The following is a 15,074-nucleotide window of genomic DNA, read 5'->3' as shown; positions in this document are numbered from 1 at the left end:
ATCAAGAGATGTCTCTAATTTGTCTTTGCAACTTTATCATGAGCTGTCCACAATTCTGCAATATCATCTCAACCAAGCCAACTCCATGGGCGGTGTCTGAGTTACCAGCACAGCACATCTCTGTTAGTACATTAATTCTATTTAGTACACACAGCTGACTACTTTATTATGACTTCTCATGTAGGCACATCTGTGTATTTACATATTGAAACACATCTTCTTACAGGCTTCTTTCTTTTATTTCTCCCTTATAATTGATTTAGAGCAGTGTATTGATTTAATTTTTAAATTACGTAGATATACAGGTACAGAATGAATTTCACTGCAGCGTAGTACAGAAAAGCATTACAATTTCTTTTATAATAACAAAAGAATCATTGAGTCTAATAGGATTGAGAATGACTGATGTATCAAGTTGACAAAAAAGTAAATGTTTAATAATACACTTATTTTGCAAGGCTCTAGGGAAACAAATACTTTAATATATTACTGGTGGGTGTGCAGATTGGTACAATTCTTAGGACTGAAAATATCTATAGATATTTGGAAATATCTGTAATGTTTACTAATGGAAATACCATTTTATATCTGAGGGCTCACTTGAAAGACATAATGGTGTGTGTGAAATAACATTTGTACAAGATAATTCATTGTAGCAATGCTTGTATTAACAAAAGATTGAAAACAACTATGTAGTCAATGCTTGGGTACTGGTTATATAAACTAATTCACATTCATATAATAAAATGTTGTACACCTGTTAAATACAATGGGGAAGATATTTCTGTTCTGATATAGAGATATCTCAAAATACTTTACTGAAATGAAATAAGCAGAATAGTGTATAGAATGTATGTTCTATTGGGTAAAGAAGAAAGGAAACTAAGAATATATGCTTACGTTTTATTGCATATGCCTCAAAAGAAATCTCTGGAAGAAAACATAAATTCTAAAAAGCAGTGCTTGCTTGTGTGTATTACAGTGGGGAGTTGTTGATGTTAGAATAATGGGCTGTTGTACACAGAAACCAGAGGTTGACCTTCCACTGTGTTTTAATTTTAATTATTTAACAAGTTGGATGTATTAATAGTACAATTAATTTAAAAATAAGTGAAAATATAATTAAGATCTCTGCCTATATGTTATATTTTAAGACTTTTGAATATAAAGTGTTTCCTGAAACTTTACACAGAAAAATGCACATATGGCTATTAATAAGAGGAAAATCCATTAGCACAGGAATAACAGATTGTGCATAAAAAGCTGAACATTTACTGATCTCCATTGTTAACTTCATAGTGTGTAGTGTTGTGTGCTTAACCCTTGTCCTGTTATTAAAATACCAAAAACAGCCACACAAAAACCATGAAATAATATGGTAAGACATTTCCCAGCTGGAAAGAGAAATCACATTAAAGTTGTCTATGTGTTCTTTAAAGAAACATCACCAACACAGTAAAGAAATAAATTCAAACCTTCTCAGTAGGATGAGGTTTGAGGAAGCTGCCTTAGAAAGTCTGTTCATTCCTGCTGCCATCTAGACAGCAGCCCAAAATACCCGCTCTGCACCTCAATGAAACTGTTCTTGCCTACTTTCAGCAAATGTAAAGAAAGTTTTAATAGAGGGTCTTTATCCTAGTTTTAGCTAATTGTTTATAATGAATTTCCTGTTTGCTGTCTCCTACCTCAAATAACCAATGTTCCAGAAGAAATATTACTTGGATTTGCAGTTGGAAGAATTGGCACACATAAGTTACTTTTTATCATTATTTTTCATGTAGAAAGTTAGCAGTAAAATTTTCACATAAGATGGTCTTGAAGAATCAAATAAGTCTGAAAAAGGGTAGGTATGTATGAGATGATTTTGAATCAGGGGTTACTTAGCAAACACTCTGTTTTTACTTAAAGTATTTATTTGGGATGACCAAGAAGAGGCAGATAAAATTCATGGTGTTCACAAAGCAGGCTAATTGCTCAATGAAAGTACTTGAATGCATTAATAACAATTGAAATTCCATTGCAAATAAAGGTAATATATGAAATTTGGCAACTACCAAACATCCATTTAAGATAGTAACTTTTATGTACATGTGTGTATAATCTTAATTTCCTCTACCGCATATAGCTGGAAATAAAAACCAGTTTGAAAAACAAATTTTGTTTTTCTATTTTTTATTTTAATATTTTAAGTTAATTTTTGGTGAATAAGAAGATACATTAAGTTCCATCAACAAAAATGTGATGACTAACAGAAGAAGATAAAATATAAAATGAATTATATTTGACTTGTCATCACTTTGAACAGATGTAAGTTTCCTATGTGTTCCCTTTTCTAAAAAAATTTTAGCAGTTTAGTACGTTTAATTTATCCAGAAAAACATGAGTTAGCCTTAAAGTAGAAGATTACCACTTTTTCCTTAATTAGTTTTTGTATTAGGTTGAACTCTAAAGAAATATTTTGAACAAACAAAAGGGTATTAATCACTTGTTTTGAAATTTATTATTGTTTACAACTATTATAATATTTAATATTGTGATTATGCTTATTAAACATCAACTATATGTAATAGCTAGAATGTACATTATTTATTTAACCTTAAAAGATAAATATAATTTCCCACATTCAATAAATAAGGGAGGTTGCAAAATGATTGTATGATTTGCCCATGCTCTCTGAATCCAAAAGTCCTTCTCGTTCTCGTACACTGAGTATCTATTGCACATATTGACCTATTGTGTGAATGACATCACCTTCTTTCTTTTTCATCATATCATGTCATATTTTCTTTTAAGAGGTTTTAGCACAACTGGAAGAGCCTCTCAAATATTTTTGTCAATAATTGTATTTAAAATAACAACTTTAATAGAACTGTCATATTTTCAATGTTTTGTCAGATCAATCATTTACAATCTCTCTAAGAACATTCTGCTTTTTTATTATTACCAATATGCCCATTGAATAGGTGAAATGCATAATCTCATAGATTTAGTAAGTGAGCCAGGACGCAGCATTTTATTTTAGTCTCAAATACACTAATTCACATTACTCTTATGTGAGTCCCCCAACTATTTAATTTGGAGTGTTTAATTATATTTATTTTACTGGCAATGAGACAATAGCAAGTGAAGTATTAGTTCATAAGTGTATTTGGAGGGTCAAGCTATTGCCAAAAGTCTGAGCAATCAAATGATAATCAACTCACTCTCTTGCTATTTGTTTTCCAATTTTTCTCCAAAGCATTGGAATTATATTTATTTAGAGCTCAATATAATAGAAAAAATAATTAGGGAGAAAGTTGTCCAGCTTAAGGTTAAATCATTAAGTTATTTTACTAACATAATTAAACATTAGAAATTAATAAGCATTACTTAACAATTAACAACTTGAATCACCTCATTGATTATTCATCTAAGATAACCCTACATACATTTTTTTAGCTTTGTAAGATGTCTATATATGTGAAAAATGTATAAAACTATAATTCATGTAATTAATAGTAATAATAATATAGGCACACAAATACCCAGTATAGAGCTTACGAAGTAGTATATCCCTAGTACCTTAGAAACTCCTATAGGACACTTTCCAATCATATCGTCTTCCCTCATTCCAAAAATTAAATCCTGATCTAAATTATGAATTTTTTGTATATAAATAACGTATTTATTTTTTACTGATTTTGAACTTTCCATTTAAATACAATTGTACTGTGTGCACTCTTTAGTGATTTGGTTCTTTGGTCAACATCGGTTTTGTGGTATTCCTCCAGATGGGGGTCTGTAGCTGCAGTTTATTCCTTTTTTTTCCTTCTTTTATATTCCATCTACTCTTGATACACATTTAAGGGATTTTTGTTTGTTTGTTTTTTCCCTTTTTCTTCCTTCAGTTCTGAGTAAAGCTCCTTTGTACATAGCTCCTGGATCATATATGCAGGAGTTTCTCTAGGAGTGGAGTTGCTGGGTTGAAAATATTTAACTTTAGTAGGTGAACTGGACCAAAACATACGCCTCCCCAGATTTACCGATGCCAGAATTGGAGAGCTGCAGCCATCATCCCATCTCTCACAACCTCACTTGTGCTCAACTGGTAGCAGTTGCATCAGCTCCAGCTTCTAGGTCTAACTCAACCAGATCACAAAATCTCTGAGACACCTCGTAACACTCTGATGTCCCTCAGATTTAGTACAGAATGTGATGACTTTTGGCCAAGGAAAGACAGGAGACTGGAAAAAAATAACACATTTATTACTCTTTGTCTCTCTCCATAGACTCTTCTTCAACACAGTGGTTTCGTAAAACCTGTCCAGAGAAAGTTCACATGACCAAGCAGGCAGCTGTGGGAGCTTATGGCTCAAGTCTACACTTGAGCCACCCAACGTCAGATAAGCCAAACTCCATCTAACGTGTCCCACTTTCCCACCAACCAGCAGTGGTTAACAAACCTTTTCCTCCGTTACCTCACTAACACTTTCCATTATCTGACTTCTAGTTCTGCCAATATCAAGAATGTAAATGGGCATTTAATTTTAATTTTAGTTTGTATTTTTTCCGAGTATCAGTAGTGTCAGAGGTTTATAGACCATCCCTGCTCCTCTATGGGATACCAGTTCATGATCCTTGCCTCTTTTCTTCTTTGATTGGTTGTCTTTTTCTTGTTCTTTTATTTGTATGAGTTCTTCATTTTTATACAATGTAGATATTAATCCATCCATTATGTGATTAACATAGCTTATCCTGATTTATGATTTGTAATTTTACTCTGTATAGTCGATGTTTAAACAAAATTGTAGTTTTAATGCTAATAGATTTATCTATATCTTACTTTATGTTTTGTATACTTTCTGCCTTTTTTGAGAAATCTTCTGTTATTCTAAAATGATGAAGATATTCTCCTCTAAATATAGTTTTATATATAAATAAATATAGTTATAGTTTTCCCTTTACATTTAAGTATTCAATCCATCTGGAGTTGATTTTTGTCTGTGGTTGAAGGTAGAGACACAAGTTCAAGTTCCTTTGTTTTAAAGTCTGTATTATACCCATTGATCATTAATATCTGCTTTGACATAAATCAAGTGTAGATTATATTTCTTGATCCTCTATTCTACTCTAACAGTCTAGTGCTTTATTCTTGTTCCCAATCTCCATCATCTTACTTAAAATTGCTGTATAATGAGGTGTGATATTCAGCAGGATCATATTGTTTTCCATTTTACTGCTTAGAGATTCAGAAGCTATCTTGAAGCCATAGATGTAGTCAAAGTGAGTCTGACCCTAACATCACCGAGCTGCTGGAAGAATGCCAGCATCTTCTTATCTTGAAATGTCTTGGTGCGTGAGAAAAATAATCCTCTTTTTTTTTTTTTTTTTTTTGAGCAAGATCAGCCCTGAGCTAACATCCATGCCAATCCTTCTCTTTTTGCTGAGGAATACTGGCCCTGGGCTAACATCCATGCCCATCTTCCTCCACTTTATATGGGACACCACCACAGCATGGCTTGACAAGTGGTGCATCAGTGCACACCAGGGATGGAACCCGGGCGCCAGCAGCTGAGCATGCGCACTTAACCACTATGCCACGGGGCTGGCCCAATCCTCCTTTTTTTAGTCAGTGTTGTTTGAGATTTCTATGTGCTGCCAAATATATCCCTAACTGTCAAAACCATTCTGTGAGAATAATTTCTAGATTCTAAAAGTTACCTTTTACTTAGGCTGATGCTTAGCAACTACACACATCTTAACTAGTTGCTTACACTTAGTGTTCCTTAAAATTTTGCAGAGCCTCTGCCCTGTGTTTGTTGAATTTTTTCATTGCCAGTCACATTTTCACTATTGCAGCTTTGTACAGGATCACTGAAAACTTTCTAGTTGTTCCAGGCTCTCCCTAAGCACCATTTCCACAAGTAGCCACTTCTGAGAGAATTCCAAGAAAGAAATCTATGGAGGACAGTTTTGCCATGTTAATTTTGAGAAATGTCTCTCAAGATTTAGTGACAATTTAAGTGAAAGATTGCAGATTTAATATTTAACAAATAGGTAAATAAGTGATGTTCCTTTTAGAGAATAGCAAATAGACCTGGCACTTATAATAGATGGACATTGACATTTAGTACATATCAAAGTGTGTCAGGAACAGTGATGTGTATCTACACCATCCATTTAAATAATCCACATAATCCCCTGGGAGGCAAGGATGCAGTTTTTATAAATGAGAAATTTTTATCTCCAGCCAAACACATTCACATTTCAGTCATTCTTATTCCCTTAGTTGTCCAGTTGATACTTTTCCATTTCATGAAAATGAATCTCACAGATTCTTTGGTTCCCCACAAATGCTGAACTGCCATTTTCTTGTACCCTGTATCATATCACTTTGTGGAAACCTTCTGGCTACTACTATTGCACTCTACCTCCAGAAAAATGGTCCGCCTTGGACAGGGACCTTGAGGAGAAACACATATGCAAATTTCTCCTGCTAAGATCATAGATGAAACCATTGAATTATCTAACTCAGTGGTTCTGAACCCCAAATGCACATTAGAACCACATGGGAAACTTTAAAACATACTGATGATTGGACGTGATTCCTAGACTTTCCTATTTAATTTGTGGAAATTGTGTCTGTGAATTACTTCTTTTGTTTGTTTCTTTGTTTATTTTTTCTGTTGTGTTTTGTTTTCAAACTTCCTCTGGAGTCTAATGTCCCATTGGTGTTGAGAAATTCCAGTCTGATTCTCTAACACTGGGAGAGGCAGAAAGTTAGGACCATGTTGTTAACTCTTGAGTTAGTCTTAATTTGTGGAGTTTCAGAATGGCCAACCCTTTCTTCACGTTCCCAAGCCTTCCATGAGCAATTTCAGTCTTACAGACTTTTCACACTTTGCTCATTAAAATAGTGCATGCCCTCTACTTAGGAGCTAATTTGAAATGTTGAGTTCAAAAGTAGGTTACTAAACACATAAATGTACTAGCTATCCCTTTCTTAAGTCATATGTCGCATAACAAGGTTTAGGTCAACAATGGACCGCATATACGACAGTGATCCCATGAGATCAGTACCATATAGCCTAGTTGTGTAGTAGACTATACCATCTAGGTTTGTGTAAGTATACTCTGTGGTGTTCATACAGTGATGCAATAGCCTAACGATGCATTTCTCAGAACGCATCACCATCAATAAGCAACACATGACTGTATAGAGTGGGGCACAGGCCAGCACAGACCAAGTCAGCCTCGAATTTTAGCCTCGACATTTGAAGAAAGTGAACACCTATGTTCTCCCAAATAGTTCATCCTCTAATAATTACCATCAGGAAATACCTTTAATGTCCTCAGCGGCATTCTCCTGTGCATGTTTACATTGTGGCTTTTTCTCTGACCTGGTTTATTTTTATTCCAATCCTATTTTATTTCTCTATTTCCTAAGAAATTCTTCAAAATGACTGATTTGCTAATGACTCCCTTTCTGGAATTTAACATTGTGGTGTATCTAATCCTTCTTAAATCCCTACCATCATTCTAAGTGCATGATTATGGGAAAAGAGTGACATTTCAGAAAAAGAAACACTAAGATATGGAGACAAACTTAATGTGAGGATTAAAACACTGGGATAGTAAATAATGACTTCAAATTGTGTGGCTTTGTAAAATAAGAAAATAAAAGATTATGGATATAAACATAGTAGTGGAAAAGTAGAATGTATTTAGAAAGGAGGGGATAAATTTGGTTTCTTATTGAAATAGAGAAATTTATATATTTGTTTGAAGAGCTCTCTCTCTCTCTCTCTCATCTCTCATATAGTAGGCAAGACAGAAAGAAATAGTAAGAGGTTACTTATATATTGAGGAAAATATTATAGGGTTAATGAGCTGTTTAATGACAGATTATCTCAATCTTTTTTCAATAAACTAGAAAATGACCTCAGCTGAATGAGGGTGAAGATTATGGCATGAGGAGAAATGAGGGTTTAAAAGGGACAATGAGAGACTAATCAAAATATCGATGACCCACAACAAAAATCAAGTTTAAATTAGAGATGATAAATAAGTAATAAATCAAGTTTTTGTCTCTTCCTATTTTTCCTACAATGTTTTGTTCCTCTGGAAAAAGAGAAGGAGGTGGAAGGCGAGAGAATGTAGATAGTGAGACATTATTTTATCCATTAATTCATTCAATTTTTTTTTTCATTGAAAAGTTATTTAGTACTTATGACATACTAGGCACGTAGAAATCGAGGTAAATAAGAAGCTTTCTCTGCCATTGATGGATTTGTAAGATATCAGGCAACAGATGTTTAAAATAAAGAGGGTAAGGTATTCTTTGTCAAATATTTTTTTTTCTTTTTGTGAGGAAGATCAGCCCTGAGCTAACATCCATTACCAATCCTCCTCCCTTTTTTTCCCCAAAGCCCCAGCAGACAGCTGCATGTCACAGCTGCACATCCTTCTAGCTGCTGTATGTGGGATGCGGCCTCAACATGGGTGGAGAAGCAGTGCGTCGGTGCGCGCCCGGGATCCGAACCCAGGCCGCCAGTAACAGAGCATGCGCACTTAACCACTAAGCCACGGGGCCGGCCCCTGTCAAATATTTTTAAATAATTTTCTTATCCTGGATTGTATATGTTGGTTGATTTGCGAAGATCATCTATTTTTTTCCAAAATATGAATTAGGCTCTAATGAAATAATTTGGATATTTTCAATAGTTAATGGTAACGTTGTATCATTGTTATTTTCTCAAATCATTAGGAAAAAAAAAACTTGCTCAAAAAGCGTGCATTACTTACGGTGTTCATAATTTCCATCCAACTGACATTGTCAAGCTCTATGCATATCTCTGGCAATTATGTTTTATACACATATTCTAAAGGAGATAAATCTCATACAGTGGATAAAAAGAATCTCCAAAATAGCAATCCCTGGGTTACAGTAAGTTGAAATAAATAAATTACTTTAGTTCAGTGTTTTCATTAAACTTTCATCTGACAAGAAGATAATTATTTTTCAGTCTTTAGATTTTAAAGACTTCACCTGATTTTGCTCTTATCTCTCTCTCTTGCTCTCTCTGTCTCCTTTTGTCTCTGTGTGTGTGTGTGTGTGTGCACGCGCGCATGTGTATGTGGGTAGTGAGGTCAGTTTCTTGTTTGAGCTTGGAAGCACAAATACTTTTATATTTTGTGCTTTCCCTAGTCATTGCTGGTCAATCTAATCTAATAATGATGAAAATATAGGTGAAAGAATAATTTAAAACATAAAATAACTTGATGAAACGACATGAAAACATACTGATTTCCTATAATTTGCAACAACATTCCTAAAGAAGTGTGGTCTTGAAAAATATTTTCATTGCAAAATTCATTCAACCTCTCATAGTAATGAAATTAGTGAGCAAAGAGGAGGCCGTGTGTTAATACACTGAAAAGTCTGTATTAAAATGCGTGTTTTATCTGTGTGCATATGAGTGGGGAGGTATTTCAACATAGTGGTAATGTAATTTTTTTCAGATGTCTCAGAGCAGAGAGCAAGTCTTTGAGTAATTAGAAGTCAGAACAGGGGACTTTGGAAGGGAATGAGATATTCTACAATCTTAATCATAGAAGCTACCCAGGAGACTAAGAACTCAATTGTGAAACTGGAATTAACATGAAAACATTTTGACCCCAGAAAACAGGTAATGTAAGAAGGAGACAGTACTAAACACTGTCTCGTCTATTTCATGATTTGCTTAGAACCAACCCTCAATAAACAAATTAAAGGCATTTCTCTAAAAATGATTTGCATATTAAAACATTCTAAAAAATAAATGTTGGCATTTGGAAGCTATTTACATGAGAAAATTAGAATTTCAAATTTATATCTTTCTTATATTTCAAAGATGCATAACAAAAGCTAGTTGTGCACAGTTCTAATTTAAAGCTCCATTTTCCTCTTCTCTCATCTTTTTTATCAACAAGATTCCCCTATTTTTCCCCTGTGTGACCTGAGAACAATCTTAAGTTTATTTTCTTCACACACATTTTATTTTCCCTACTAATGGGTTGTAAAGTTTAATTACGTTTTCTCTCTGGTTTCTGGACATTCTGTTCTAATCACATCCTCCTCTATTTTTGTATCTGTAGAATTATCTTGTTATTTTTTCTCAAAGGGCCCATGTTTTCTTTGCTTAAACTAAGAGAAAAAAATAACTTTTGAATTATTTTTAGCATTCATACTATATTCTTCCATTATGTTTTTGATTTTTTTTTCTAGGTTTTGTATTTGTTTACTGTTTGGTTCCATTGGATGAAAGACTATTAAGGTCTATTAGCCTGCAAAGTGGGTTTATAGACTGTCTTTGGTTCCTCAACCCCACTCAGGAGCCTCCTGGTTGTTAGGCTTCCTGGTTCTTTGTTATAAAACTGAAATGGTCAGTTCAGAGATTCTTCTCCCTAAGAGAAATGAGACAGAATAAAATATGGAGAGTTCCAGAAGGGAGATAGGGAGGTTTACCATGTGGTAGGATCTTCTTTGGGTCTCTCTTTTTCCCTCTACGTATATGTATATTTATATGCATATCTATGTATATATGTATATCTATGTATATATTTGTATTTGAATATATATATAGTCAAAGAAGAGAAAACTGTTCAATGTTTAGTGTTTTTTGTTTGGAAGATAATTTTAATTTAAAAAGTGGTTGTATTAGCTTTATATTTTGGTATAATTAATTGCATAGCAGGATAGCAACGGAGAAATTTGATTCTTACCACTACATGCTCTCTGCCCTCCCTTAGGGTGAAGACCGCCTCGGACATGTTCATATTTTGTACTGAGGGGCACTCTGGGATGTGCCAGTGGCTTGGCACAGAGTTTGGAGTGCCCCATTTGAACACCGGAAGGATTTAATGTAGGTAAAGCTTTTTGTTCTTCTTTGTCTTATTTTCACCCTAACTTCAGGCTCTTTCTTGGTTGTTCTGCTTCAGAGCCTCAGCCCATCTCAGCCACAGCAAATTTGGTGATGGTCTCTAAGATTTCTTTACCCACTTTTTATGCACACATTAACAAGGATGTGTAGCATGTCTATATATTATGCTATACCATTTGTACAACCAACCCAATTATTCCATCCAACAGCTGCTACCCACAGAAGTTGAACTAGAAACCAGTCATCTCTCACATCTATATAATTTCCTGTTGTGAGTAAAATATTATTTCTCTAATCCTTTAAGGGCACGGATCTACTAAATTTTACATATCATAAAGAGAATACTTAGCATTTTAGTCTGCAACATTTGTAGTTAGACATACAATAACACCACAGTCTATTGATTATTTTTCCTAAGAACAAGGTCATTTTAAATTTCTCTTAGAAAAGATTCCATTTTGAAAATATTTCCAAAATAAGAGAATCTGTCGGGAAGGTAAATTGTACAAATCTGAAAACCAAATGACTGACAACTTTTAAAGGACAGTTCTGCCTATAAAATGAATAAGGCATATCCCAACCCCTACCTGTATGCCCACTGCATCCATGTGTCTGTCTGTCTCCCCTCTGGCTTTGGTGAAGCCACTGTGCTTCAGAGATCTATCTTAGGATTTTACCCAAATGTGCTACTTTCATATGGGAAAGGCGATTTATATCAATATAGTCTTGCCTTCCAAGTAGCAAGAGAGATAAAGGAAGAACAAATATCTTTAGTAAATCCATGACTTTCAAACTTGGAGCACATCAGTTGAGACCTAAATAGTACTCAGTTTTATATGATTACTCAAGGAAAGGTTTGTTATAAAAATATATGTGTCTCTAACTCTATCTGTTGTAGTAAAATAGAAACCTTTATTTCCCACTTCCCAGAGGTGTGTTAAAAAAAATAAGTAAAAGATAATTATGTTGTGACAAGTTAATTAAATGTATTTTTGCAAAGAAAAAAATGCCAATATATTATTATATCTGGAACATGGCAAAATATTTAGGTGACTGTATTAGTTTGCTAGGACTGCCATAGCAAAGTGACATAGACTAAGTGGCTTTAATAGTAGAAATTACTATTCATTTTCTCACAGTGCTAGAGAACTGTTTCTGGAGGCTAGAAATCCGAGATCAAGGTGTCAAGAGTTGTTTTTTTCTGAGGCCTCTCTCCTTGGCTTGTAGATGGCCGTCTTCACTCTCACCTGGTGTTCTCCCATCATGGGTATGTGTCTGTGTTCCAATTTCCTCTTATAAGGACACCAATCATTTTGTATTACGGCCCACCCTAATGACTTCGTTTTAATTTAATTATCTATTTAAAGACTCTATTTTCAAATCCAGTCACATTCTGAGGTACTGGGTGTTAAGTCTTCAATGTACGAGTTTTGGGGAAATACAATTCAACTCATAACAGAGGTCAACAAAAAAAAATTATACATTATGAGGAACTGTACATATCTAAAGATAGACACATTCAACCTCCTTCTTATCTCAACATTCTTCTTACTGGTTGCCTGAAAAATCTGCTTCCTTTCTTAGACTTTCGACCCTGCCCCACATCATATTTATTATCACTCATACCTCTATAACACTGAGGAAAAAACTTTTCAGTCTGTCTTGATACCAACTCTCCTCAAAGCCATAAAATATTTTTGCATCAATGTCTTTATTAGGTATAGATTTAAATTTACTTTATTAGCTTTCTATTGCTGTTGTAACACCTTAGTACACGAAAACTTAAGGCTTAAACAATGCAAATTTATTATCTTAAACTTCATTAGAAGTCCATAAGGGGTCTTAGTGGGCTAAAATCTAGGTATTGGCAGGTCTTTGTTTTTCTCTGGAGGCTCCAGGGGAGATCATTTTCTTGCCGTTTCTGGCTATTCTAGACTGCCTACATTCCTTGGCTTGAGGCCCCTTCCACCTTCAAAGCCAGCCAGGGCCATTCAAGTCTTCCCCACCTAGCATCACTCTGACATTGAATCTTTTGCCTCCCTCTTTCACGTTTAAGATACCTTGTGATTATACTGATCCTGACTGGATAATCTGAGATAATCTCCCTAGTTTAGCATCAGCTGATAAGCAAATTTAATTGTATCCGCTGCCTTAATTCTCCTTTACCATGTAATGCAACATACAATATTCACAGGTTTCTGGTATTAGGCCATGGACATCTTTGGAGGGAGTCATCCTGACTACCACACGTACTAACTGAAGTATTGAAAATCAGTCTTCTGTGTTGAGATTTAGAGCCATTCATTACTCTAATCTCTGAAACAATATTATTACTTTGGGGATTTGAACTGAAACATTAATGGCACAAGCGTCACAAAAATCTATTCCCAAAATGAGATCATACTAAAAATTACTCTCTTTAAAAAAATGAAAAATGAAATTTTATAAATAGTCCCAAACAGTCACACTGCTCATGTTTGAACTCCCACCACAAAGCAGACACTGGAGCAGGACTTGAGTTCAGGCAGTTTATTTGGTGGGTGATCTAGGAACGGCAAATGAGGCAGTGGGAACAGTAATACATGAAAGGGAGGAAAATGAATAAAGAATCCATTAACTAATAGAAATACTAACAGCAACTAATGTCTCTGTGAAGTTTTTGAAAAACTGGGTAACACGCATAGTAACTTTCCCTTAAGAAGCTAGGGAGGCGGAGTGTTTTCTACTGACTCCTGTCTCTTGTTTGGTTAGCCTGAGAAGAATGAACAGGAGCACAATTCCAGAGTGACTTGAGGAGGGCAGAGTGTGGTCTTGTGGTGCTGGAGGAAGCCCTCAGGCAGAGGAACAGAGGCACATGCAAGTGATTGAGGTAGGAAGCTGTCAGCATGCAGGAAACTGCCTGCAGAAGTTACAGGTAAATTCTGAAGTGATGTGAGAAGATATGGGGTTAACAACACTGCAGTTTACTCCTTGTTCTTTTAAATCTGCACACATCTTTATTAAGTGCACTCTGTTACTTCAGAGTATGCTATGATCTGAATGTTTGCGTCCCTCCAAATTCACATGTTGAAGCCCTAATCCTCAATGTGATGGTGTTTGGAAGTGGGGCCTGTGGGAGGTAATTAGGTCATGAGGGTAGAGCCCTCATAAATAGGATTAGTGCCATTATAAGAAGAGATACAAGAGAGATCTCTCTCTCTCTGCCATGTGAGGATACAGCAAGATGGCAGCAAACCACGAAGAAGACCCTTACCAAGAACCCAACCATGCTGACATCTAGATCTCAGACTTCCAGCCTCCACAACTGGGAGAAATAGATGTTTGTTATTTAAGCCACTCAATCTATGGTATTTCTGTTATAGCAGCCTGAACTAAGACAGGGTGGTTGCTGTAAACTCTTAAAAAGTCAGAAAACAAAAGATTAGCGAAACAAGCTACAGTCTATCTTCTATTTTCTGAGGCCATAATGCACATTAACCTTTTTCCTTCTCTACCACTGATTCTATATTTCTTGCACCCTGGGCCAGTACTTCAGCATGTCTAGGTGGCTTGCCAGTGCCTGAGCCCTGTTTACCATGCCTTGTGATTGTCATGCTGTTTGCTGCTATCACCAGGCATGGATGCACCATGAAGCACTGCAATAAGTGTCTCAAGCTCAGACAAATTGCTTCCTGCCGCTATTATGTTTCAGCAACTTTAACTCTACATGATAATCACTGTTGAGAAGCATGGCTTAGTAACTCCTTTTTTTGCTTGATGTTTCATCAGCATGACGCCCAAAATTTCTAGATGGCAGTTGTGGTTTATAGTATTAGGATAAGGGAATTGCGATTGCATCCATGGGTATATAAACCTCTCCCACACACACTCAACCCCACCCGGGGACCATGGTCTATATTCCTTCAAAGCACGAAGTTGCAGGGTTAGGAAGCCTAAACTTTTCAAATTGGTCACTGAGTGTGATAATGAGTGGAGTCAATCTGACTTTTACTCCTTCTTTCCCTTTGCATTCTAGCTATTGGGGACAAAATATCATATAATCTCAATTGGTTCTGCATTGACACTGTGTTCCAGAGGACAAATTAACAACCCTGCAAAGTGTAGTCCTCAGGCTAACATTCTAGCTGAAAGGTCATTCCACATTCTATCAAGCCAATAACCTCTGGGTAATAG

The sequence above is a fragment of the Ceratotherium simum genome, chromosome 27 (assembly GCF_057802395.1).
Source record: "Ceratotherium simum simum isolate JZ-2026a chromosome 27, ASM5780239v1, whole genome shotgun sequence".
NCBI lineage: Eukaryota > Metazoa > Chordata > Mammalia > Perissodactyla > Rhinocerotidae > Ceratotherium > Ceratotherium simum.
This window is presented reverse-complemented; position numbering follows the sequence as displayed.